Source organism: Megascapheus bottae, unplaced genomic scaffold (genome assembly GCF_031878675.1).
Source record: "Megascapheus bottae isolate mThoBot1 unplaced genomic scaffold, mThoBot2.hap1 HAP1_SCAFFOLD_91, whole genome shotgun sequence".
Taxonomy (NCBI): Eukaryota; Metazoa; Chordata; class Mammalia; order Rodentia; family Geomyidae; genus Megascapheus; species Megascapheus bottae.
Window position 1 is genome coordinate 667,903 of NW_028327688.1, and position 27,755 is coordinate 695,657.

At 37.6% G+C, this 27,755-nt stretch overlaps 1 pseudogene; it reads right to left on the bottom strand.

Annotated features, from left to right (window-relative positions):
* Positions 1 to 4,055: 4,055 nt before the first annotated feature.
* On the bottom strand, positions 4,056 to 27,292 carry LOC150039519 (vomeronasal type-2 receptor 116-like; annotated as a pseudogene).
* Between the last annotated feature and the right edge of the window lie 463 nt (positions 27,293 to 27,755).

A 27,755-nucleotide genomic window follows, 5' to 3' on the forward strand; every position in this document is an offset into this window, starting at 1 on the left:
TTTTGAACATTGTTATCCCTCCCATGATTTTCTCCCATTTTCCCTTCCCCCCAATACACACATATTTGCACAGGTTTGCTCTAAAATATGGTCTATTTTGGAAAATGTTCTATGTGATTCTGAGAAAAACATATATTCTGGTGTCTCTGGATGGAATGTTCTGCTGATTTCTGTTAGGTCTAGTTGGTCTATGCAGTTGTTCTGTTCTGAAGTTACTCTGTTGAGTTCTTTTTCCAAATGTGGCAGTGGTGTCTTAAAGTCACCAACAATCACTGCCTTTGGATCTAGGTATGTTTTAGTGTAAATAATGTTTAATGACACGGGTGCTCCAGCTTGTGCTGTATAGATATTTAGTATGGTTATCTCCACCTGTAAGAGAGATCTTTTATTATTATGTAATAACCTTCTTGGTCTATTCTTACTAATTTATATTTGAAGTTAACTTTATCTTATATTAGAGTTGCTACCCTGGCCTGTTTATGGACATGTTTTATTTGATAAATCATATCCCAGCAATTAGCTTTTATAATATTTCTTTTGTGAGGAAGATATTTCTCTTGAATGTCTCAAGAAAGATATGTCTTGCTTATTGATCCAGCTATTCAGTCTATGCCACTTAATTGGAGATTTAAGTCCACTAATATTGAGAATAGGATTGAAAGTTTATAGTTCCTATCATTTTGTCTATTTTTAAGGGACTGTGTCCATTCTTGGTATAATTAGGTGGTACTCTGCATAGGTGTCGTATCTCTGACGTTTGTGTTGATTTTCAATGTGTAGAACATCTTGAAGAATTTTTTGTAATGCTGGTTTGGAGGAGATAAATTGCATCAATTTTTCCTTGCTGTGGAAAGTTTTCATTTGTCCCTCAGGTAGGAATGAGCACTTAGCTGGGAACAGTATTCTTGGTTGGTAGTTACTTGTCTTTAGTGCATGGCCCAGAAACACACAAAAAATCAAAGAAATGTTCTACAAATGACACTGTATTTAAACTGCATTGCTTCTTTATGGCAAAGGATATAGGTAGCAAGATAAATAGAAAGCCCACAGAAGGAGAGAAGATCTTTGCTAGCCATACAATAAATGAGGGTCTCATATGTGTAACATACCAACAGCTCAAAAATTGAATTTCACTAAAACAAATCCAGAACAAGAGAAAGATAAATAACCACTGACATATAAGATAAGTACTTGTATCTTTTATAGCAAAGAAGAGGGATTTCCTATGATATGCACTTTTCTCTCTACTGTGAGCAGCTGCCTCAGGCTAGAACTGTCATACCAGCACTTAAAAAGAAATGACAGTGATAGAGACAGGGACATTTTCTTTTGTAATAGGAATCAGGTAGTTTGCTAGAATATCTTGAAGTTATGTAAGTCCTTATGTTTCTTTGGTATACACATGTATTAGTGAGACACTCAGTTACAGACCAAAATGCCAAGAATATGCAAGTGCACAAGTAAACAGAACTCTCCTGGGCAGATCCTCTTCTCCTATATGGGCTCTTGGATAGTGCTGAGCTCCCTGGACATATCTGGGCTGTTGAGAATATGTGACATAAAAGAATGACACAAGGATTAGTTGGAAACAGCAACTACTACATCACAGTACGTATGCACGTGCGTGTGCGGGTGTGTGTGTGTGTGTGTGTGTGTGTGTGTGTGTGTGTGCCCATCCTAGGGCATGAATCAATGCCTGGACACTGTCTTTGAGCTGTTTTTACTCAAAGCTAGTGCCGTGTTTCTTGAGTTACAGCTTCTCTTCCAGCTTTTGGCTGGTCACACAGATTTTCCTGCCTGAGATGGCTTCACACCTTGATTCTCAGAGATCAGTCATGTAAGTTCTTATGATTACACACATGAGTATCCAGCTTGCAAACAGAATTTTATCAATGCTTTCAAAATATAGGTTTTTCAACAGAAAGTTGTCAGACTGCTGGCCTAAGGGCCTTTTAGGGCAGATCTCATGACAGTGACTCGTTCTGATTTTAATAACATCACTTCATTGTCTGCAATGACAGCTGAAATGGAGGAGATATGGGAAGGCTGGAGTAAAGAATTCACCGACTTGGAAAGACAAGCTGTCTCGAAGGAAATGGAGTCCTAGGCAGAAGAAAATCAGTCAACAGTACACAGAAGTTAACATAATGAAATTGAACGGTTCCTGGTGTAATAGGGATAGAGTTCAGTGTAGAGGACACAGAGAATGTTGATGTGTCTACCCAAACTTCTCTCACTCATTACTGTCCTCCTGACTCTCTAGCCCAACTTGTCAAGTTCATTTCTAGTGTCGCTCTGGAATTGGTTCACTCTTTGTCCCAATGCTTCCGTTTCTTTCTGTAGACCATGATTCAGAGGCAAAATCCAGCCTGTTTTGATGAATAAAGTTTTACTATAAGACATAAATAATCATTTCTTATGGCTATATTTTCCTTGTTCTCTTCCTCTTCCTCCTGTATGTCTGTTTATCCAAGAAATTCTCTCTTATGTGTCATAAATTCTCTTCCTGCCTGCCTGCCATACTTCCAGTTTTGTTTCAACATATAAGTTCATCCATGTGTACATTCTCTTCATTCCTTCACTGAAGAGAAAGGAGTGTTGTCTAAGTTCACTGAAATCTCATCAGAGAAGAAATTAGCAAGGGATGCAAAATGGTACGCAAAAGCACTGCAATCTAATATTCTCCCAATATTTGTCACAAAATGAGGACTCATATTTTAATGAATAATATGAAAATAGTCCTAATAATGAAATTCCTCATATAAATAAGATCATGGAAAAATCTCAATATAAACTAATAAGTATTTTGATCATATATTGATTAACATACTGAGTTACTAGACATACATGCAGTATAATTACATTTTCATTTGTTAACTATATGCCTTCAAAAATAATATGGACACAGTATGTTTGCAACATAGTCTTATATTTTGTATGACGTATTTATTTAATAGAAATATACAGTTTTTTAATTAGAAATATAAACATGAAAAGAGTTCAAAGTCAGCCTAACCTGGAAAGTTCATGAGACTATTATTTCTACTTCAACACAAACAAGCTAGAAATGGATTTCTGGTCATGGTAATGGAGCCTTAAGTGCATAAGCTAAGGCAACAAGTTTAAGGATACATGAATACTTTTAAATAGTAACAGAAGAATCATGGGAACAAAATCCAACAGACAATAAATGATTGCAACTGTGTCCATATTTCATAAATATGTAATTTTGTAGAAGTAGTAAACTCAGTAAATCAACATATTTGAAACAATAACTGTTTTCCTTATCAAATTAAGAGATTTTGAATGTGACGGTTAAAAATGCTCATGCTTCAACAAATTGTAAATGTGGCACCATTACAAGACATGCTCTCATGTATATTTAATGAACACATTTCTATATACCAAATAAGGAAGAGTTATTAAATAACAATAAATTAGAAGGCCTGTCCAGGAAAAGAAGAGCAGTCTATGATGTATTACATACTTTAACCTTAACAGAAATTCAAATATTTTATACATTGTAATCCTAAAATGAAGACTATTCTTGGAGTGTATGGACACAAGGAGATATCCAGACAGACATGCAGAAAAAAGGCCCAGAAAAGACACTCAAGATTAATACAAAAGGAAAATCCATGACTTAAAATATAGAACTTTTGAACAAAACAATCTCTTAAGGACCATACCGAAAAGTAAAACTTTGTGAAGAGGAAAATTTTAAGGAAATGTATTAGATATCTATACGGCAGAGAACTCTGCAGAATGGAATTTGCCATAATGGAAAATTTAGAAAACTGAGAATAGACAACATTGAAAATTAACATAGGAGAGGAAGAGAAGATCAAGTGCAGGGTAAATAGGAGGAATAAAAATTATATAAAAGTATTTGAATTTAAATTGTGATCACCGCCACATGTGTATAAAACTGCCTGAAAATTGAGAAATAGATTCTTACTCAGTGAACTAAATATCCCAAAATACAAACTAACAATGGAAAATCCTGAATATTTAAACCGCACAATCTATACATCATGAGTTTAATCATAAGAAAGCTAATGTCTGCTACTATGTCTTTTATCCCTGAAGCCATGCAGAGACATTTTATGGGGTATTAACATGATAATGTAACACTTTGGGGCAAAAATGCAGCCCAGGAGGCCTGCCCCAGAGGCCAAGATGGAGAAGACCTCCACAGCCACCATCACTTTCCCCTTGGCACTGTGGTAGACAGGCAGGAAGGTGAGCCACACACTGCAGAACACCAGCATGCTGAAGGTCAGGAACCTGGCCTCATTGAAGGTATCAGGCAGGTTCCTGGCCAGAAAAGCTGCCATGAAGCTGGCCAGGGCCAGGGAGCTCAGGTATCCCAGGACACAGTAGAAGGCAGTGAGGGAGCCCTTGTTGCACAGGATGATGATGTGGCCATGTTCAGAGTGTGCATCTGTGTCCACAAAGGGAGGAGAGCTTCCCAGACAGAGGCCACACAGACTCAACTGGATGAGGGTGCAGATGGGGATGATGAGATTAGGAGCCCCAGACACCAGCAGCCACCTCATCCTTCTCCCTGGACAAGTGGCCTTGAAGGCCAGGACCACAGTCAGCGTTTTGGCCAACACTGTGGAAACAGCCACCATGAACACAACTCCAAATGTGATCTGCTGCAGGATACAGGTGACTGTGTTGGGTCGGCCAATAAAGAGCAAGGCACAGAGGAAACAGAAGATGAGGGAGATGAGCAGGATGTAGCTGAGAGCCCCGTTATTGGCCTTGACAATGGCAGTGTCTTGGTGTTTCACAAACATCCCCAGAACATCAGCAGTGAGCATAGAGAAGCAAAGAGCCATGCAGGCCAGAGCCATGCCCAAGGGATCTCCAAATCCAGGAAACTTGCAGCTCTCAGGAGGCACTGATCTCTCTGTGTGTTGGCATACTGATGATCTGCACACATCACACACTGCTCCATATCTGGAGAGAAGTGTAATCTGCCATTAATCAATATTGTGGGCTTCATTTTCTTCAAAGAAATTTGGAAAGTATTCATTAGATATAGTCCTGATATGTCAGTATTTCCTATTATAAAAGCATTTCAGTTTCTTTTCTAAACCATAAACACCCCCCTTAGATATTCATCTTTTTTCAGAGTTTTTGTTCAACTTGCTTTTTCCTTCATTGACTATTCCTTGTATTTATAATGTGCCTTTGGGATATCCTAATCTCCTAACTGCTATTTTCTACACATTTTCTCACATACTTTAACATGTGGAGCTCTGTGTTGTTCTGCAATCTAATTGAAAATTTTAAACAATACAGATTATGTATATGTAACATGTTAATTTTATCCCTGTGGCACATACTTGAATTCTTCTCATTATATTTTCATTTGCAATTCATTTATGAAGCTGTAGGAACAGAAAAAGTACTCTTAGATACTCTAAGACGTTTCCACTTCTAAAACTGTATCCAAATTTCCGTGCACTTGCTATGTGGCAAGTGCAGAGAGAAATATACATGTTATATTACAATGATTTGTGAAAACCAAGAAATCAGCTACAGACCTATGGCCACCTAATCTTCCGTAAGGAAGACAAAACAATAGGATGGAAAAAAAGACACACTCTTCAACAAATGGTGCTTGGCAGAATTGGATAAGCACCTGTAGAAAGCTAAACGTGGATCCTTATATGTCACCCTGCACCAGAATCAATTCCAAATAAATCCAAGACTTGGAGGGAAAGTAGAAACCTGAAAAGTTTATAAGAAGGAATAGGAGACACATTAGGGCTCCATAGCACAGGTTGAAACTTTTTTAACGAAGGCTAGAAACACAGGATATAAAAGGAAGTTTGGACAAATGGGACTGCATTAAACTGCTGATCTTGTGAAAGGCTGAGGACATGGCTAGAAAGATAAATAGAAAGCCCACCTGGTGGGGGAACAGCTTCACTAGCCATATATCAGAGAAGGGCCTCATATCTAAAATATAGCCAGAGCTCAAAAAATTAAATCTCTCAAAAACACACCCTCAATGAAGAAACCATCTCTTTTAAAGGTGGACTCTAGACTTACAGACGTCTCTGAAGAGGAAATAAGAATGGCTTACAGACACATAAAGAAATGCTGTATATCTCTGGCCATAAAAAAATGCAAGTCTTACCCATTAGAAATAAGAAGCATTTCTGAATGTAACTTTGCCTGAAATAGACTAGAAAATATTACTAAAATAGATAATTCAAGCCCTTGGTGTATCACATTTCAAATAGCAATAGAACCACTTGTCAATATTGAATTACTAACAGAGGGAAAGAAAACAAGCTGTGCAATCATAATGTACAAATTTTTCATTGACTTGGTTGGACTGAGGAAAACTAGGAAGAAATGCATCATTTTTTCATAAGTCATGGCTTTACCTGTCTCATTAGCAATCTCATTGTGTGGGCAAGAGGTACAATCAAAGCAACAGGCAGCCTTTCCCTCCTGAGGAGATTTCCTGAATCCAAGACCACAACTCTCACTGCAAACAGAGTGAGTAGTCTGGGGAAAATTAGGGTTTGTCAGTAATTGTGCAGGTTTACAGAGCTAACAATCCAGAGATGCAATGTTAGAAAGAATTGGATTAGTAATCTTAATGTTTTTATGTAGCTATGTGCAGTCTGTGTAGCTATGTGAATTCTGTTACAAACTACCTATCTCACAATTACCATAGGCTTATGTATTACAACCTTGATTTCTAGCCTATTAAAATATTGACTAGTATGGTAATTTTAAAAGGTGGAAAATAATGGTGAGGAAGTCAGTCCTAGTGCAAAGCCCTATAGAATTTCTTATATTGCTGTCACTATCTGTTATCACTACACATCTGTGAAGTGGAGAATAGCACGTAGGAAGTCCTCCTTTTCATAGCATTTTGAGAAGCCCAGGCCCATCGTATTTTCCTCTTAGTTTAACCGTGGCCATGAAGTGAGCATCTTCTCAGAGCTGCCTTCTATTTTTTCCTGTCCCCAAAGGTGCCTAAGTCAGAGGTCAACTAAGCATGGAATGAACCTTCCATAGAAGGGAACAAAGTAAACCTTTCAAGCACGTAAAGGGATCCTCGGGTACTTGATCACAGTGTAGGAAACCTCCTAGAAAGATATAGTGAATATTGTATGGCCATACTCTAAATCAGTATTTAGAAACACATTTAATGTTTCATTGCTAATCCTGGGGTTGAACTTCAAGGTCTGGGCAGCTTTTTTTTGTTGTTGTTTTTCTCAAGGTTAGCATCTACTACTTGACCCACAGCTCTATTTTCAGCTATTTTTTGATGGTTCATTGTAGAATAGAATCCCATAAAAGTGTCTCTTTTGGGTGACAATGGTATTCAGTTCTTATCTCTCTGAGTATCTAGAGATAGAGGAGAAAGTTGCTGGGACTCAGCCAGCTATAAGTTTAAAGGAACATGTTTGTAAAGATAAATAGATAGATAGATAGATAGATAGATAGATAGATAGATAGATAGATAGATAGATATAGATATATGTCTTTAAAATCATTATGATTAGATCAATGCACCTCTGTAGTTCCTATGGCCCACTCTATCATATCTTCAGATATGATAGACCTTCAGGAAAATTCCAGATGTTCAGAATGTCGTACTCTGGCTCTAATTTCTTTTTCTCATCCAAAATCACTTGATCTCCGGCAGGATTGTAAAACTGGATATTCTTCAAAAAAGGATGCAGCTAAAATGGATGGAAAATATCATGGTGAAGAACATTCCAGAATGAAAGCTTAAAACCTGAACTAAGGAAAGCTCCTGCACACCTGTAATCCTAGTAACTCATGAGGCTGAGATCTGAGGTCTGCAATTAAAAGCCAGTCCAGGCACTAAAGATCAGGAGACTCTTACCTCCAATGAACCACAAGAGAACCAGAAGTGGCACTTTGTCCCAAGGTGTACGACAGTAGCTTTAAGCTGAAGAGCTCAGGGTCAGTGCCCAGGCTGAGTTCAAGTCTCACCACTGACGGGCCACCAAAACTGAAGAAAGAAAGAAGGAGAGAAGGAGAGAAAGAAAGAAAGAAAGAAAGAAAGAAAGAAAGAAAGAAAGAAAGAAAGAAAGAAAGAAAGAAAGAAAGAAAGGAAGGAAGGAAGAAAGGAAGGAAGGAAGAAAGAAAAAGGAAGAAAGGAAGGAAGGTAGGTTTCTGTTTACCCTTAACTTCTGATTTAGAATTCAAGGATAGTTCAGATATCTAATAAAGAATTCCAGAAGGAAATCTATGGGGAAATGAAAATGTTTTGAATCCTGGTTACTCAGAAATGGACTATAAGGCATGGGAAGGGATAACAATGTTTAAGAAGTAATGTATGTACTTCCTAATGAATGTAACTGTAACCCCTCTGTACATGACTCCAACGAGAAAATGAAAGAAATAAAGAAAGGAATTATAAGGCGTTCTTTGAAGAGAAACTAATGCCCAGTGAATACCAGTGAATGAATCCATTCTGAGTTGTCTAGCTACAGCTTGTAACAACCACTATTTTCACGAATATCTATAGATTGAACCTGGTAAACTCTTAATACCAAAGTTGAATGCAACTAGATGACATGAAAAGATTAAGGAGAAGACATGTATAATTCTGTTCATCAAGACATCCTTTGCTAGTGCTGAAGATATGTAGGGAAAAGCTAAATTTACAGATTTGAAAACATTAGATATAAGTATGTGCAGAATATGTGCAAGTAAACAAATTCAAAATCTGTGTGGGGGTGATTCACACCTGTAATCCTAGGTATTCAGGAGGCTGAAATCTGAGACTTGAAGTTCAAATCCAGCCCAGGTTCATATGTGATACTCTAGTCTGTAGTAAAGTACTGAGAAATAGCCAGAAGTAGTGCTGTGACTCAAGGGGTACAGTGCTATCCGTGAGCACAGAGTCCCAGAAACAGCACCCAGGCTCTGTTTCACACCCCAGGACTGGCCAAAAACGCAAAAAAAGGAGGAATTTATGCAAAGGAGTAGACATTATATCCTTTTTACAAACCTTCTATTTCATGTGAGAAGATATAACCACAGATTTGTAGTATCACACACATTTAAACAAAATAGTTTTCTGGAATTTGGAAAAACATCTCAAATATTTATTTTCACAGAGTGATGAGACACAATCTAGGAAGTATCTTTGCATATAGTGTGTACCTTGTAACATAGACAAATTACCTGTTCAGTGAAAGACACTGTCCCTTCTCTCTTTCCAGTTGTTTGAACTTCTGTTTGATGAAGCAGCATCTCATGGAGAGCCTGGGCCACTGCATACACAGTGTTGTAGATGGTGTAACTGTCTGCAGACATGGTCATGTCAAACATATGCCCTGGCAACAAATCCAAGGAGGCGTCAGGAGGACAACTGTCCCATGTCACACAGTCAGACTCAGAAGCTGAGCAATTAAAAGAGAGAAACCACAGCTTGGCAAGGAAAAAGTCTTCAGGGTATTTAGAAGGGTTAGCTGCCTTGGCAAAATCTGTGAATCCAGAAACATCTGCATGATGGTGTGAAAAAATGAGAGGCACATGCAATGAGCCTAGCATGAAATAGCTTCTTTTCATGGTTAAATCCCACTGTGAGTTCATGATACAAACTTTGCCTTTTATTACATGTTGCTCAATACATATTAGCAGAGCTAGTAGGGACTCATTATCACCATATATGATTAGGACATTTGCTGAAGACTTATTTATCTGATTATATACTGCCATTAAATTGAATATATGTGACAAGTTTTGGGTTAAGATCAGTAGTTCATAGGCCACACAAACTCTGTTCTTGATCATCTCTTCTTTCAGTTCAGAAATAATCCACGAACCATTCTCAGCTTGTGAGGTCAGCAGCCCCACCCAGGTCCAGCTAAAGTGGAGCAATAAGGAGACCATGGCGGCAGCGATTGATGTGTCCTTCTTGGCCATCTGATAGAGAGCAGGAAACTTGTTATGGTCACTCAGGGCATGATCAAAAGGCCCAAAGGTTAGCTAAAGTGGAAGAGAATTGTATGCTTTATAAATGAAAAGATTGCCATCCATCACAGTCTCAGTCTTGAAGTATTAAGAACCAGTTGAAGTAGATGGGAGGTAATTTTTATTCCATTTTTTGATTCATTTTTAAGAGTTGTATAATATATCAACTTATCCCTAAAGTGCCTTTTGATTTTTCTCAGTTGCATCAACTCCTCCCATCTACATCAATCTCACCCACTCCCTAGTTTCCCAATTCCATTTTTCACATATGTACATACAATGTTGTGTTGTTTTTCCCATGCATCCATCCCTTGTTCCTCTTCAAACTTTCCTTAACATCTACCTTTGGCGTGTATTCAGCTTTGTGGTGTGCATTATGAAGATTGTCTATAGATCAGTAAGGTTTCACGATGAAGTTTGACCTCTATGTTTACCATACTTCAGTCAGATTGATCATGTCTATATGTACATACTTACATGCATGTTTCCTTTTCAATTCAAACTATTTTTCCTGTTTTAGATTTCACTTTCATAGTGATAGAATACTTGCCTCTATCTTTTTCTCAGCCTAAATAACTTTATACAGCATATCTTGCATTCTTGTGTGTATTGTGTGTATATATATATGTGCATGCCTGTACAAGTGCACAAACTCAGAGCCTCCTGCACATACTTGGCTTTTTCCATCAAGAGCGCTGCTCTGCACATTCAGCCAGACATCCTCTTCTTGAGTTTTGCTATTTAATTGGAGATAAGACTCTTGAGTAACTAAGATTACTCCTGTCAGCCACCAGTACCATACTCAACATATCTTGACATTTGAAAGTCATTTTCCATTTCCTTGCTTGTGTTGAAGAAAATTTTTGAATAATCCATTTGCCTGACAAATGTTTCCAACTTGCTTTCCAGACAGAAGTAATATACAGATCCCAATATATTTGAGTCCTTACTTGTTAATATCACAAAATTTGATAGGTTCGTAAATTCATTCTCTTCCTATCAATATAATTCCCAAATTGGATTTTTTATATCCATCCACCCCTCCAACATTCACCTGTGGAAACCTGTAGAGTTCCATCACTGTTCCAATCTCAGCAGACATTATTCCTAATGGTCCTGTAATTGCTGCAATAGACTTACTCTCTCTCATACAGGAGTAGTTTGGAAATGTATATTTCCCAAAGAGCCAAATGAAGTGATTCTTAAATACGCCCCAATATGCATGGTGAACATTGTAGACATCAAATCCCAGAGAGAGGTTATATAAAAGATCAGGATTTTTGTTGATCTCCTCAATAGCAAAAGCCAAGGCCAAAACCGACTGGTAGTTCTTGAAGATAACCCTGCATAGTGAGTGAACATAGACACTGAGAAAGAGTATATCAAAGCTCATGACATGGATGAATATTTATTTTTTTGCCAGTAAATTTGCTAGAACATTCCCCTCATTGGGATGGAATGAAAGTGTAGTGTCTTATGCTGGTATATAGGGTCAGGTACAGACTTGAAGGAAATTATGTCTTGCATGAGATTCAAAACTTATTTAAGCTGAGAGAAAGCTTGCTTTTCCTTACTGCCCAATTCACCAAACAAAAGGTTGTTGTCCATTAATTATAGATTAGAATTTCAGAAGACATCAGACATGCTGTTACCTTTATCTGAGGAAAACCAGCTCAACCTGTGGAAAAATTAATCCTTCACTTAAATCAGCAGGTATGTGTTATGTGTCATCTAACTAATGAATGTTCGACTTAAGAGCAACTTCAGAAGCAAAAGTTCATGTAAGGAAGATTCTATAGCAAGATCTCCTCGCAGACCCAGCATATTCAACAACTCTTCCAGCAATATCAACTAGAAGAAGAGCTCAAACACAAGCTGCTGAATTTCTCTCATATTCCTGTAACAAAATCAAAGAGGTACATCCAAGTCAAAGAACTTCACCCTGGAGAGAGAGGCTCCAACTTGGATGAGGAAGAAATATTGTAAGCAAGCTATACATGGGAATTTCAGTGCCAAGGTCAACACACGGTAAAAAGATGCTGAAGAGAATGAATACTAAGGACTAAAAGTGATCAAAGTACCTTTCTTTTTTTCTTCTATCTTTCTTTCTTTCTTTCATTCATTCATAATCCAGGATATGATAAGGATACCTGCTCAGCCATGTTCATCTTTTCACTATTCACAATAGCCTAGTGATGGAAGCACCCCAGATGCCCCAATACAGAGAAGTGGATTCAACAAATGTGGTACATATATACAGTGGAATTCTACATAGCCAACAAGATAACATAATAGCAGTCTCTGGCAAGTGGATGAAACTAGAGTAAATCATGTTGAGCAAGATAAGTCCAGACAAAAGGAACAAAAGGCGCATGGTCTCTTTGACATGTGGATATTAGATCCAAACAGTACAAGAGTGATGACTCTATATTCATGTATCCAAGCTTATGGACATTGTCAATAAGCACAACTATACAGACATAAATATCTATGATGGGATATATACTCTATAGATATAATGTTATATAGATTGATAAGTAAATATGACATACAAACTCTCAGCTTAACTTCAATTATGTTCTAAAATCTATATACCAGTGATTACATATAGAGTTTTCCTTCTTGAATACTTATTTGTTAAACATGGCATTTGGAATATGATGTAAAAATCAGTGCTAATAAAATCTTTCCAAGAAAAAAGTAACAATGTAGGCATGATGGAATTACATATGTTCATCATATAGAAAAACATAAACAAGACACAGCAAAACCAGTACATGTAAGGAAATAATTAAAATTAGAGGAAAATTAAAAGAATTAGAGACTAAATAAAAAACCACGCAGAGAATATGCAAAATGAAAAGGTGGTTCTTTGAAAAAAATTGGTAGGCCTTTAGCAACATAACTAAGAAAAAAAGGGAAGCCACCCAAACAAATAAAAATCCATATGAAATAGGAAACATCACCACAGACTCAAGCAAAACTCGAGAATATTAAATGGGAATACTGCATAAGCATCTGTGACAACAATTATGATATACTAGTCTGACAGAGATGGGTATATTACTAGAGAAAATAACAATACCCAAACTGAGTCAGGAAGGCATAAATCAGTTAAACAGACACATCACACGCCATGATATCAAATTGCCAATAACAAACGTCCCTTTTACAGCCAAACTCTTCTTATTTTACTTGTATTATATTGTTAGGGTGAGGTTAAGAGAGGTTTCAGTTACATTTCTCAGGTAGTGGGTACAACACTTGTCCAACACTGATATCCTTTCTGATGTTTTTCTCCCATTTTTCCCTCCCCCACATACCTCTCAGTCATCTTGCTTTTCACCTTCCTCCCCGATTTCAAATAAACAAATAAATGTATGTACAATATATCAGGTACCAAAGTCAGGTACAGTGACAACATGACAATATGAGATAAACCATAAGGAGAGTAACAAAATGAAAGAGAGAGAGAGAAAGAGGGGGGGAAATAACCTCACATAGTAGATTGAGAACAGCAAACACACAAACTAAACTTTTGATTCCAGATCCCAGAGTTCATTTTGCTTCTCCTCATCCTTTATGGCCACATGTACATAGCTCTTTACTATTGTGATCCTCTGCTAGGAGAATCCTGGATATGTGTTACTTACTGCACATGAGGGAAACCAAGAAACCTATCTTCCTTTGGGTCTGGCTTACTTAACTTAGTATGATTTTTTCCAAGTCTTTCCATTTTCTTACAAATGGGGCAATGTCATTCTTTCTGATGGCAGCATAGATTTCCATTGTATATAAGTACCACATTTTCTTGATCCAATCATCTTCTGAGGGTCATCTGGGTTGGTTCTGTATCTTAGCTATGGTGAATAAGTCCAGCCAAATTCTTGGAGACTTTTAAGGGAGAATTATCACCAAATAGTTCTCAAACTCTTTAATAAAATACAAAGGGAGGAAATACCACCAAATTCATTCTATTAGCCAAAAATACATTTCTTTCAACTGCTGAAGGACATATTGAGAAAAAGAGAACATTAGAACTATTTCCTTTATGAACACTGATGCATCTCTTCTCATCAAAATGCTGAGAAGTGGAACATAACAACTGGTGGAGAAAAACCTTACATAAGGATCAAATGGTATTCATTCCAGGGATGCAAACACAGTTTTCATCTGTAAGTTAATTAATATATTACAACCCATCAACAGAAGCAAGGACAAAATGACATAATTATATACAAACCTACATGAAAAACCTACAATCAGCATGATGTTTAATAGTGACAGTCTAAAGTCATCTCCCCCCAAAATCAGCAACATGATCAGGATGTTCACTCTCTCCACTCCTCTTCAGCATATTACTGGAATTCCTAGCAAGAGCAGTGGCAAGGAGAAAGTCATTTAGATAATCAAAGTAGGGAAGGAACACTTAACACTCTTTCTTTCTGACTTAACATAGAGCTCTCCTATGACACTGCAATTCCACTCCTTAGTATTTATCCAAATGCCCAGAAACAAGGACATACTAAATCCACTAGTACAGCGATGTTCATTGCAGCACTATTTACCATAGCAAAGATATGGAATCAACCCAGATGCCCTTGAGTAGATGATTGGGTCAAGAAGATGTACTTATACACCATGGAATTCTATGCTGCCATCAGAAACAATGGCATTACCCCATTAGTAAGGAAATGGAAAGACTTGGAAAAAATCCTATTAAGTGAAGTAAGCCAGACCCAAAGGAACATAGGTTTCATGGTTTCCCTCATTTGCAGTAATTAGTACACATCTAGGACTCTCTTAGCAGAGGATCACCATAGATCAAAAGCTATGTACATATGGTCATACAGGATGAGGCTAAAGAAAATGAACTCAAGGACATGGAAACAAGATGTTTATTTTATTTTTTGATACTTTTTATTGTAATTAATAAAAGGGTTACATGATATTTGCCAGATAGAAGGTGCATTAATTCACATACATTGATTGTTGTTCTTAATATACTGTGGGAAGTTATTTCTTATCTCTTTTTCCCCATATGGTTAATTTCATGTGGTTATTGCACCTAACTTTATTTCTTGGTATATTGCATATGTTTGTTTGTTTATTTGAAATAGGGAAGTGAAGGGGGAAACAAGATGATTGGGAGGGGTTGGGGGGAAATTGGAACAAGAACATGAGAAGGGGTATGAATGTTTGAGAAGTAATGTACCGACTACCTGATGAATGTAACTGAAGCACTCCTATAATTATCCCTATAATAAAACAAAAACCTCTCTCTTCTCTCTCTCTCTTTTTTATAGATAATGTGATCCTGTCTGTAAATATCCCCAACATCTCCTCCTGAAAACTACTAGAATTGATCCAGAGCTGTGGGGAAAGAGTCAGGTAAGAAATCAATCCATAAAAGTTATTAACAAGGGCAGGAATTTGGCCTAGTGGTAGAGTGCTTGCCTAGCCTGCACGAAGACCCGGGTTTGATTCCTTGGTACCACATACATAGAAAAAAACCAGAAGTGCTGAGCTGTAGCCTTGAGAAAGTCCAAGGACAGTTTCAGACCCTGAGCACAAGACCAGGACTGACAAACAAAAAGAATACTTTTCTTTTTGAAAATTATCACTCCTTCCCTTGCTTTCTCTATTTTTTCTCACATCCCTACCCACAAGTATACAGTTCATTTTAAATATATTGTTCAGTGATTACTGCTGCTACATTTATTCATCCTTTGTCCCACAATTTCTCTGCACCCTTTACCTCCTAAAGACACATGAATGAACAGTAAGGAAAGGAAAAAAGAAACACCATCAAAGAAAAAAAATCTCTTCTTTCCCTTTCAGTGAGTTCATGTTCCTAAATATTATTTTACATAAGATGCACACTGATTTTTTCCTACCTTAGCTAGTTTCAAACCTTGCTCCTCAGATTTAAATCTAATGAATAGTAAGAATATAGAATGATCCACAAGCATTCAATAAGAAACATTATCAATGTCCTGAAAGTATTGCTGCTCGTAAAAAAAAAAATTCTGACACTTGGTCTAGGGGTGAAGAGAATGTGGCTGCAGCCTTTTAGATCAGAACAAGAGGCAGTGACTCAGGTTGATTTTTAAGAATATCACTTCATTTTCAGCAGTGACAGCTGCAATGCAGGAGATACAGGGATGCTGGAGTAAGGTGAAGAATTTACCAACCTGGTGAGAAGAAGCTGCAGGGAAGGAAATGGGTGTCCTGTCCTTGTAGCATGCAGAAAATCACTGCACAGTAGATGTAAGACAAAATAATGAAACTGAGCTGTTCCTGGTGCAATAAGAATGGAGGTCAGTATAGAGGAGACAGAGAACATTGATGTGTGCACTCAGATTTCCCTCAGCCCTTGACCATGCTCAGAACAAAACAGGAAAAGGGAAGAAAATGATGAGTTACTTACAGCTTGTGCTCTTCTTGACTGGAAGCATCGCTGTTACCACGTTCTGTTCCCAAAGTGTAGAGAGGGAAAAACCCAGCAACCATCACATCTCCATCCATGTGTGCTTTGTTCTTCAGGGTAGAAAAGCAGCTGGTGCCAGCCAAGGACCTGACAAGGTGGGGAAGCTGGAGGAGAAGGAGTATTAAAATCACAGGGCACAACTCTGAAGCATCTGCTAAGCTGCAAGTCTGACTGGGAGTGAGGCCCAGAGTTTCAGGTATGTATATTCAGATATCTCCTTCCATGTGTATAAGTGTCTTTTTATTGATAGAGATTGGTACTAGAGCCTAACTTTTATCAAAGCCAGTTATTGGTCTCCCGAAGTTATGTGCAAAACTATTTCCTGGGGTTCTACATCTGTGGCCTTCATCCAGGAGAAAACATGAGCTAGAAAACATGTTTGTGGATTGGAACCTCAGGTGTTATGAGTTCATCCAAGACCACAGAGAGTGAGGCCCCAGAGACAGAGTTAGCTTGGATGATTTTGTTGTTCATCGTCAGGAAACTTGGCCTGAAAGCCATTTGGGATGATGCAATTGGATTGCCTCAGCCTGAGCAGGAAAGTGCAGGGTGTTCTCATCTCCAATTAACCACTAGAACTTTGAACGTGGAGCTGTGGCTCAGTGGCAGAGCACAAGACTTGAGCACAGAAGATCAAGGACAGGTGAATCCTATTGGCCCACCTTCAAGAATGACTCAAATATTATACAAGAGACTAAAGCCAAGTAGTCTCCTAATACCCTCATCAAATATGTCACAGAAATGAGGATTCTTTAATACCAGGAAGGAATATGAAGAATAAGATCATTAGAGGCAAATATTTTCTCCTAATTTGATAAACATACTGAGGATATTGCAAACATAAGAATACATTTTCATGTGCTAAATCATACCACCCAAAAGGCAACATTAATACATTTTCCCTAAAACATTGCTATAGTTCCACAAGAATCAATGAAAAGAAATCCATACTTGGATATCAGATATTTAATCAATCATCATATTAATAATATGAAACAGAAAAAGAGAAAATGATGAATAGAATAGAAAGAATTTCCATTATGTGAACATGTGTTATAATCTTAGGATTCTATAAACTAGCATCCAATGAATTTGTTTGAAATGCTTTCCTTAATAAGTTATTTGAGTTGTTGGAGATAAATATTTTTAGGTTATTAGCATAGACTAAAATATTAATTGATAATGTGATAAGCAGTTTCTATAAATGGTATTTAACAAGTATATTTGTGATAAAATAAAGGGTACTTTTTGAAGTATAAGTTGAAAAGTTTCCAATCATAGTTGAGCAGATTAGTACTATCTTGCTTGAATAACTTTCATCAAGTAGTAATCCATAAATTCATTTTATTGTGTGACAGAATTTAGGAGAACTTTTGTAGAATGTACCAACACGGCTGGAATTCTATTCTTATAATGTATATTTTATTGTAAACGTGCTGAACATAGGGGTTACATCTATGTCAGTAAGGCAATGAGTACATTACTTTTTTAACATTGTTAGCCCTTCCCTCAGTTTTTCCCCTTGTGCCCTGTCTCCCCTAACCCCAAGTGTCAAGTTCATTTCTAAAACAGTGTCCAGTGACTTTCACTGTGGAATTGGTTCACTCTTTGTCCCACTGTTTCTGAGATTCCTTTGCCTTCCATAATTGATAAACCTTTTTACATGGCAAAAGGAATAGAAATAAATAAAATGACAACAGGGAATAAACCAAAGGAAAGAAATGAAAATTAAAAAAGAAAAGAAATACCTGCACAAATTACAATAAAACCCCTCTTGTTTCCTTTTCTTAGATTTCATTTTGGTCTGCATCATTTTATATCATCATATGTACATAGCTATTGAGCCACTGTGATCTCTACTAAGAATACCCTAGACATAATTTTGTTATTATAAATGAGGGAAATTGTAGATTTAACTTCTGCACATATATAACCGATTCTGCCACTATTATTCGTTGAAGAGGCTGTCTCTTTTCAATCCTATGGGTTTTTTTGCTCCCTTTGAAAAGTTTAGTGACCATACATCTGTGGGTTCATTTCTGGCCCTTTTATTCTTACTGTTACTCCTCCGGCCTGTTCATGGGCCGGTACCAAGTTCTTTTTATAACCACAGCCTTCCTATTGACTTTTGAAGTTAGTATTGATATTCTTCCAGCTCTGTCCTGCTAAGGATTGTTTCTGCTTTGAGTCCTCTGTTCTTCCACATTAACTTTTGGATTGCTTATTCTGTATCATGGAAGGATATTCTTGAGATTTTGATGGGCATTACGTTGACTCATAGAACATGTTGGGCAGGAAGTACTGTCACTTTCACAATTTTAATTTTTCCCAATTCACGAGCATGTAAGGCTTTTTCAACTTCCTTGAATCTGCTTTAATTTCTTTTTTCAGGTTTTGAAAGTTTTCATCATAGATGTGCTTTACAACTTCGGTAAATTTCTAATATTCTATTCTATTCTACTTTATTTATTTATTTATTTTGTTTGTTTGTTTGTTGGTCATAGGGCTTGAACTCTGGGCCTGGGTGTTGTGACTGAGCTCTTCAATTCAAGGCTATTGCCCTACATCTTGAGCCACAGGGCCACTTCCAGCTTTCTGGTGGCTTATTGGCAATAAGTTTCATGGACCTTAGTACCTGAAGTGGCTTTAAACCATGATCCTCAGATCTCAGCCTCCTGAGTGGTTTGGATTATAGGTGTGTGCCTCTGCCACCACCTTTTATTATTATTATCAACATTAATTTTTGAGGCTACCACAAGGGTTTCCTGATTTCAGCTTCTTTTGTCTCGTTATTTGCATACAGAAAAAGCTACTAAGTTTTGTATATTAATTTCTTTCTTTATTTTTAAATTGTAGTTTATTGTCAGGGTAATATATAGAGGGGTTACATTTATCAGGTAGTGGGTACATTAGTTCTTGAACATTGATACCCCTTCCCATGTTTGTCTTCCATTTTCCCTCCCGCACCTCCTGGCAGTCATCTTCTTTTTATCCTTCACTTCCCTATTTCAAACAAACAAATAAACATACACAATGTACTAGGTACCAAAGACAGATACAATAACAACTTGAGATAAACCAAAAGGGGAAAAAAAGAAAAGACACATAGTACATTAAGAGAAACAAGTAGAAAGACAAATCTTTTGTTTCCATATTCTGGAGTTCATTTTGGGAAGCCTCATTCAATATGGCTGTATATATACATAGCTTTTGAGCTGCTGTGATCCTCTGCTGGGAGTGTTGATTAATTTTATACACTGCTCTCTTGTCAAAGTTTCAGATGAGCCCATGTAATTTGGAGAGGAGTCTTTGGGGTTCTTTAAATCCTCAGTCATATCATCTGCAAAAGTGGAGCAAATTACTTCTCCTTTTTGTATTTTTATCCACTTTATGGCTGCTTCTTCCCTTAGTGCTCTGGCTAGAAATTCCAATAGTAGACTTAAGAGGAATGGAGAGATTCATCGTCCTTATCTTGTTCCTGATTTTAGCAGAGATGGCTTTTATTTTCATCATTAAGTATCATGCTTGCTGTGGGTTTCTCATACATACATTGCACTATATTGAGGAATGTTCCATAGATTCCTAGCTTCTCCAGGGCTTTTTTTCTAGATTTTTTTCGCTAGTCCTGGGGCTTAAACTCAGGGCCCGAGGACTGTCCTTGGGTTTTCTCAAGGCTAGAGCTCTACAATTGGAGCCACAGCACCACTTCTGGCTTTTTCTATGTATGTGGTGCCAAGGAATCAAATCCTGGGTATTAGTGCATGCTAGGCAAGCATTCTACCACTAGGACAAACTCCCAACCCCTCTCCAGATGTTTTAATAAAGGGCTTCAGGATCTATCTTGTCAAAGGCTGTTGTTTATTTTATTTTTTCATCTATTATGTTATTCATGTGTTTCTTACGTTGAACCATTTTGTGTGCCCAGAACCAATGTTTTTTGATTATAATGTATGATTTTCTTATGAGTTGTTGAATTCAGGTGCCCAGAATTTGAGAACTTCAGAATCAATGTTCATTAAAGAAATGGGTGTACAGATTTCTTTCTGTGATACAGTACTATGTGTGTGTGGTTCTTGGCCAGTCCTGAAGCTGGAAGTCATGGTTTTGAGCTTTTGTAAGGCTCCTGTACTACCAGTTCATTCACAGCACCCCTTCTGGCTTTTTAAGTTTATGTGGTACAAAGGAATCAAATTTAGGTCTTTGTGCATGCTAGGCAACCACTCTTGCACTAGGACACATTGCTAGCCCCTGTGTGTATATTTTTAATTCAATTTTATTGTCAGCGAGCAGGAAGTTCATATACAGAAGAATTATACTTACTTAAATAAAGTAGTGAAATGTTCCATGTGATTCTGAGAAGAATAAATAATCTGGTGTCTCTGGGTGGAATATTCTGTTGATATCTGTTAGGTCTAGTGGTCTATGCAGTTGTTCTGTTCTGAAGTTTCTCTGTTGAGTTCTTTTTCCAGATAAGGCAGTCTTGTGTTAAAGTCACCAACAATCACTGCCTTTGGACCTAGGTATGTTTTTAGTGTATATAATGTTTGTTTGATGATATTGGGTGCTCCAGCTTGTGGTATATAGATATTTAGAATGGTTATCTCCTCCCATAGTAGAGATCTTTTATTATTATGTAATAACCTTCTTAGTCTATTCTTACTAATTTATATTTGAAGTTTACTTTATCTTATAATAGAGTTGCAACTCTGGCTTGTTTATGGACACTGTTGATTTGATAAATTATATCCCAGGGTTTAGCTTTCAGAATGTTTCTTTTCTGAGGATGATGTTTCTCTTGAATGTCTCAAGAAAGGTATGTCTTGCTTATAGATCCAGCTAGTCAGTCTATGTCATTTAAATGGAGATTTAAGTCCACTAATATTGAGAATAGGATTGAAAGGTTATAGTTCCTATCATTTTGTCTATTTTTAAAGGGATTATGTCCATTCTTGGTATAATTAGCTGGTACTCAGTAAAGATGTCATATCTCTGACAGTATCATGTTTGTGTTGATTTTCAAATTGTAGAAAGTCTTGGAGAATTTTTTTGTAATGCTGGTTTGGAGGAGATAATTTGCATCAATTTTTCCTTGCTGTGGAAAGTTTTCATTTGTCCCTCAGGTAGGAATGAGCACTTAGCTGGGAACAGTATTCTTGGTTGGTAGTTACTTGTCTTTAGTGCATGGCATATATTAAAACTTTCTTAATACAAACCCAGAAACACACATAAAAATCAAAGAAATGTTCAACAAATGAGATTGCATTAAACTGCAGAGCTTCTTTATGGCAAAGGATATAGGTAGCAAGATAAATAGAAAGCCCACAGAATGAGAGAAGATCTTTGCTAGCCATACAATAAATGAGGGTCTCATATGTGAAACATACCAACAGCTCAAAAATTGAATTTCACTAAAACAAATCCAGAACAAGAGAAAGATAAATAACCATTGACATATAAAATAAGTACTTGTATCTTTTATAGCAAAGAAGAGGGATTTTCTCTGATGTGCACTTTGCTCTCTACTGTGAGCAGCTGCCTCAGGCTAGAACTGTCATACCAGCACTTAAAAAAGAAACAACAGTGATAGAGACAGGGACATTTTCTTTTGTAATAGGAATCAGGTAGTTTGCTAGAATATCTTGAAGTTATGTAAGTCCTTATGTTTCTTTGGTATACACATGTATTAGTGAGACACTCAGTTACAGACCAAAATGCCAAGAATATGCAAGTGCACAAGTAAACAGAACTCTCCTGGGCAGATCCTCTTCTCCCATATGGGTCTTGGATAGTGCTGAGCTCCCTGGACATATCTGGGCTGTGGAGAATATGCGACATAAAAGAATGGCACAAGGCTTAGTTGGAAACTGCAACTACTATTTAAGAGTAACAATGTGTGTGTGTGTGTGTGTGTGTGTGTGTGTGTGTGTGTGTGTGTGTGTGTGTGAGAGAGAGAGAGAGAGAGAGAGAGAGAGAGAGAGAGAGAGAGAGAGAGAGAGAGAGAGAGAGAGAGAGATTCCTAGGGCATAACACTGTCCTTGCGCTGTTTATACTCAAAGCTAGTGCCGTGTCTCTTGAGTGTCAGAGATCAGCCACATAAGTTCTTAGGATTATACACATGAGCATCCAGTTTACAAAGAGAAATTTAATCAATGTTCTCAAAAGATAGGTCTTTGATTTCATATATTTTTCCATATATTTTTTATTGAAATAGAAAGGTTACATTATATTCACCAGATAGAAGGTGCATCACTTCACATATATTGATGCCCTTTCTCTTGTCTTGGTCCCCATTTCCCTCCCCCCCACCTCACCCCTCATCTTGTTTTCCCCCCTTCCCTATGCGATTTCAAATAAACAAATATACATATATATATATAATATATCAGATAACGAGGTGAAATACTGTAACAATATGAGATAGCCAAGGGACAGCAAAAGAGATGAGAGATAACATAGTACATTAAGGGCGACAATCACTCATTATATGGCTTTTGTTTCTATATCCTAGAGGTCCTTACATTTACCGTCATACTATATGGCCTTATGTATCTAGATTTTGTTCTATTGTGAATCTCTGCTAGGAGAGCCCAAGGTTTCTACTGATTGTGACAAATGAGGGAAACCATTGAGCCTATGTTCCTTTGAGTCTGGCTTACTTCACTTAATATGATTTTTTTCTAAGCCTTTCCATTTCCTTACAAATGGTGCAATATCATTCTTTCTGACAGAAGCATAGAATTTCATTCCGTATAAATACCACATCTTGTTGATCCACTCATCAACTGAGGGACAGCTAGGTTGGTTCCATATCTTTGCTATGGTAAATAGTGCTGCAATGAACATCGTTGTGCTCTTGGCTTCAGTATGTCCTTGTTTCTGGACGATTGGGCAAATGCCAAGTAGTGGAATTGCTGGGTCATAGAGAAATTCTATATTTAGTCTTTTGAGGAACTGCCATACTGCTTTCTATAGTGGTTGGATGAGTTTGCACTCCTACCAACAGTGTAGTAATGATCCCTCCCGACCACATCCGTTCCAGCATCAGTAGTACTAGATTTCTTGATCTTGTCCATTCTAACTGGAGTGAGGTAAAATCTTAGAGTTGTTTTGATTTGCATTTCTTTTATGGCCAGAGATATAGAGCATTTTTTTCATGTGTCTATAGGCCATTTTTATTTCTTCTTCAGAGAAGACTCTCTTTAAGTCTTTGGCCCATCGTTTAATGAGATGGTTGTTTCGTTTCTTTGGAGATTAGTTTTGGAGTGATTCAATTTTTGAGCTATTGATATATTTCGGATATGAGGCCTTTGTCTATTGTATGGTTAGTGAAGATCTTCTCCCACTCTGTAGGCTTTCTAATTAATTTGCTAGCTATGTCCTTTGCCATACAGAATCTCTGCAGCTTAATGCAGTCCCACTTATCCAACTTTTCTCTGATTCATTGTGTTTCTTGGTCCTTATTAAGAAAGTTTCGCCTGTGCCAAGAAGACCTAGTGAATCTCCTATTTTTCTTGTAAAGTTTTCAGTGTATCTGCTTTTACCTCGAGGTCTTTGATCCATTTGGAGTTAAGAAGGATCCAATTTTGTTTTTTGTAGGTGCTTAACCAATTCTGCCAGCACCACTTGTTGAAGAGGCTTTCTTTCTTCCATTCTATATTTTTGCTCCCTTATCAAAGATTAGGTGTCCATAGGTCTGTGTTTAATATCTGGGTTCTCAATTCTATTCCATTGGTCTTCAGGTCTGTTCTTGTGCCAGTACCAAGCTTTTTGGGTCACTATAGCTCTGTAATAGAGTCTAAAGTTTATATTGAAATTCCTCCTGCTCTGTTCTTTCTGCTAAGAAGTGTTTTTGCCATACGGGGTCTTTTATTATTCCATATGAAATTTTGGGTTGCCTCTTCTATTTCTTTAAAGAATGACATTGGGATATTGATGGGTATTGCATTGAATTTGTAGATAGCCCTTGGCAAGATTGCCATTTTCATGATGTTAATTCTTCCAATCCGGGAGCATGGGAGGGTTTTCCATTTCCTCAGTTCTAATGAAAGCCTATTGTGAAGGACAGGGTTTGTTCACGAGGCAGATAGATTCTGATTGATGGACAGCCAGTCAATGAAACAGACACACCTGTACAGTTGGAAACGGAGGTGAAGATACAATTGATGTGTTCCAGTTGCAGGCAGGAGGTGGCTATTCAAAAGGGAGCCTGATACTTTGCTTCACATCTTTGTTCTTATAGGCCAAGAATACATCCTTAATTAGAAAACTGTAATTTGGTTCCACCACATCCTGACTAGTACAGTTTGCTCTTTTCTTTCATTGTTTCCTACCCCATTCCTTCATTGTACATAAAGGAACTGGCATATGTGCACAAGAATATTGCTTTTCTTTTTTAACTAAATGGCAAATGGTATATTTTAATTGACATCAAATGGATATGGGATGGGGATAAATACTAGTTCTCTGAAACTATCCCCCTTTTCCATTAGTGGCATGCTCACTCAGCTTTTATTTTAATACTGCAGTAAGATACTTTGCTCTCACTGTTTTAACAAAAAACCAACAAAAACAACAAAAACCCTTGCATACCTTGTTTTATTGTAGAATTTTAATGTTTTCCTTTATCGTCATAAAACCAAGGACAATTTTTGTACATAACTATTCTATGTAGGGCAAATCTATCTTTAAGTAGAAGTAAATTACTGTTTAAAAAAAATCCTAGATTTCCCTTCAAGTCAAGTGTCTTGTTGTTTAAACAAACTGCTTCTTTAAAATGAAAACAAAAAAGAATAGAAAAAGGAATCGTGTCAATTTTCTTGCTGAATACAGAGACAAATATTCTCAATAAAATATCTACAAACAGAACCCCACAATACATTAAAAAGTCTACATACCACAATTAAGTTGGATTTATTCTACAGATTCAAGTATATGTCAACATATTCAATTTAATAAATACATCTCACAAGCAGACTCAAGTACAATCATGGAGTGATGATTTTCACAGGCGCAGCACAAGCTTTTGAAGAAATTCAACAAACCTCTTTGATAAAAGCTCTGCAGAAATTAGGGATAGATGATGTAAATGTAAATACAATAAAAGGTAAATATGTCAAGGCTATGAATGGTATTAAATGAGGAAATAGAGAATTCTGACCTCAGAAGCCAGGAATGAGATAGGTCCAGGCTGCTTTCTTTCATACAACACATTACTAAAATTCCAGGTTAGAGGAATAGGTCAAGAAAAAAATAATATTTCAATAGAAATAGGGAAGCAAAACATCAAATGATCCCTATTCACTGATATTATGATCTTCTCCTTACAAGGTCCTTAAGCATATACCAAAATGCTCCCAGCTCTGAAAGACTCAGTTGGCATTGAAGCTGTCTATAAAATTCACAGGAGCGTCCAGCACTGGAGCTCATGACTATAATGGAGGACAACACCTAGGGTGGGTGGCATCAACTTATGTTTGTCTAGTGTCCTTGATTCCCTCAATAGCGGGTTCCTGCATAATGTCTCCTCCTATCTTGAGCCCAGTGATTGTTATCCACAGTTCAATAACAGGGAGTCCACATCTATCCTTCAGTGTGACTCTTGCTGGCATAATAAGTTGGCTATGTCCTGGAAAAACTTCAGTATTCAGTACTCAAACTGACTGTCTGAAACACCAACCATTTTTCTTATACCTCACAGTTTCATGCCAAATCAGACAACTCTTTTTTTTTCAGGGAATTCGTGGAGGTCACTTGATGATGGTTAGGAGGTTTTGTTGGAACAATCTGAACAATCGAAGACAACTTCACTTGTGTATGTATCCTCCTTTGGTCTAACCGAATCTTGTATTCTGTTCCATTCATCTTTGGGTTAGTTTTGTGTCATTACAAGCTGTATTTTCTTGTTGTTGTTATAGCTCTGTAATAGAGATTGAGGTCAGGGATTATAAACCCACAAGAACTGCTTTTTGCTTAGTTTCATTGGCTATTTGACGTCTTTTTTGTTTCATATGAAGTTTTGGATTGTCTTATTTACCATTTTAGTAGCCTTGAGACAACAAAGGTAAGTGGCAATGCCCTGTTCCTGAGTTCAAGTCCCAAGAACAGCAAGAAAGAACTTAGCCACTGTTAATGGGTATTACACTTCCTGGTGGCTTTCACCTGGATTCCCCTGAGGAGATCTAGCCCATTCTTTATGGTGGACAGCATCGTGCTTATGTTTAGCTAGTGCCCTTCATCCAAAAATCAATCAATCAATAATGGCCTCAAGAGCTTGGTCCTCCATAATGTCTCCTCCTGTGCTGAGTCCAGTGATTGTTACCCACAGATCTATGACAGTGAGTCCACATCTGTCCTTCAGTGTGCCATTCCATTTATGAGCATGCCCTTGACCTTCTAAAAAGCATAATTCTTGACAGTATGGTGAAATGAAAGCCACATGGAATACAAGAATATCCCTGAAGAGTGTGTGAACTGAAATTTCCCAGTGTGCAACTTTGCAGTGCACATGTTGTTTAGGGAGACAGTCACATTTCAGAGTGTGCTTCATGTATTAGAAAAATGGAGGAGAATGGAAACAGAATAGGCTGGACTCAGTCATCAACAGAACGGGACATGAATTGGGGAATAGCAAGGGGCAGAGACCTACCCACAGGACTAGAGGTTGAGCAAGGGACTGGGTTTGGGGTAGGCCTTTATAGGGCTTAAAAAGGGAGCAAACATTAAAAGAGGGGTAATGGTCTGTTGGAGGTACAGGGTGATGTGCTTGTCCAGGCCCCCAGTGGAATTTTCCACCTGTAGTGTGGGGGCCATTATCCCCTGGGGACCTAGGTCAGAATCACCTGCCTGCAGACAAGCACCTGAGCATGCGCCTGGTGCCTTGCTTGACCAGGAGGAATTGAACAGCACTCAATCCTTCACCAAGCTCTGTGAGATCACCTCAACCTCCAGTCCCATTTTTTTGTGCCAGACCTGGGCCTTGAACTCAGGGCCTGGGCACTGTCCTTGGGCTTTCTCAAGGCTAGAGTTCTACCACTTGAACCACAGCACCATTTCTGGCTTTTTGCTATGTATGTGATACCAAGGAATCAAACCCCGGTCTTCGTGCATGCTAGGCAAGCATTCTCCCACTAGGCTAAATTACCAGTCCCACTTTGTGGTAGAGATGTTAGTGCAACCTCAGTGCAGTGAAACTAAAATGAACCCTTGCTTATTGGATGGAGGACAGGCCCTTCTTTCATTAATGTACAGAAGGTTGGCAGCCTTGGCGGTGCAT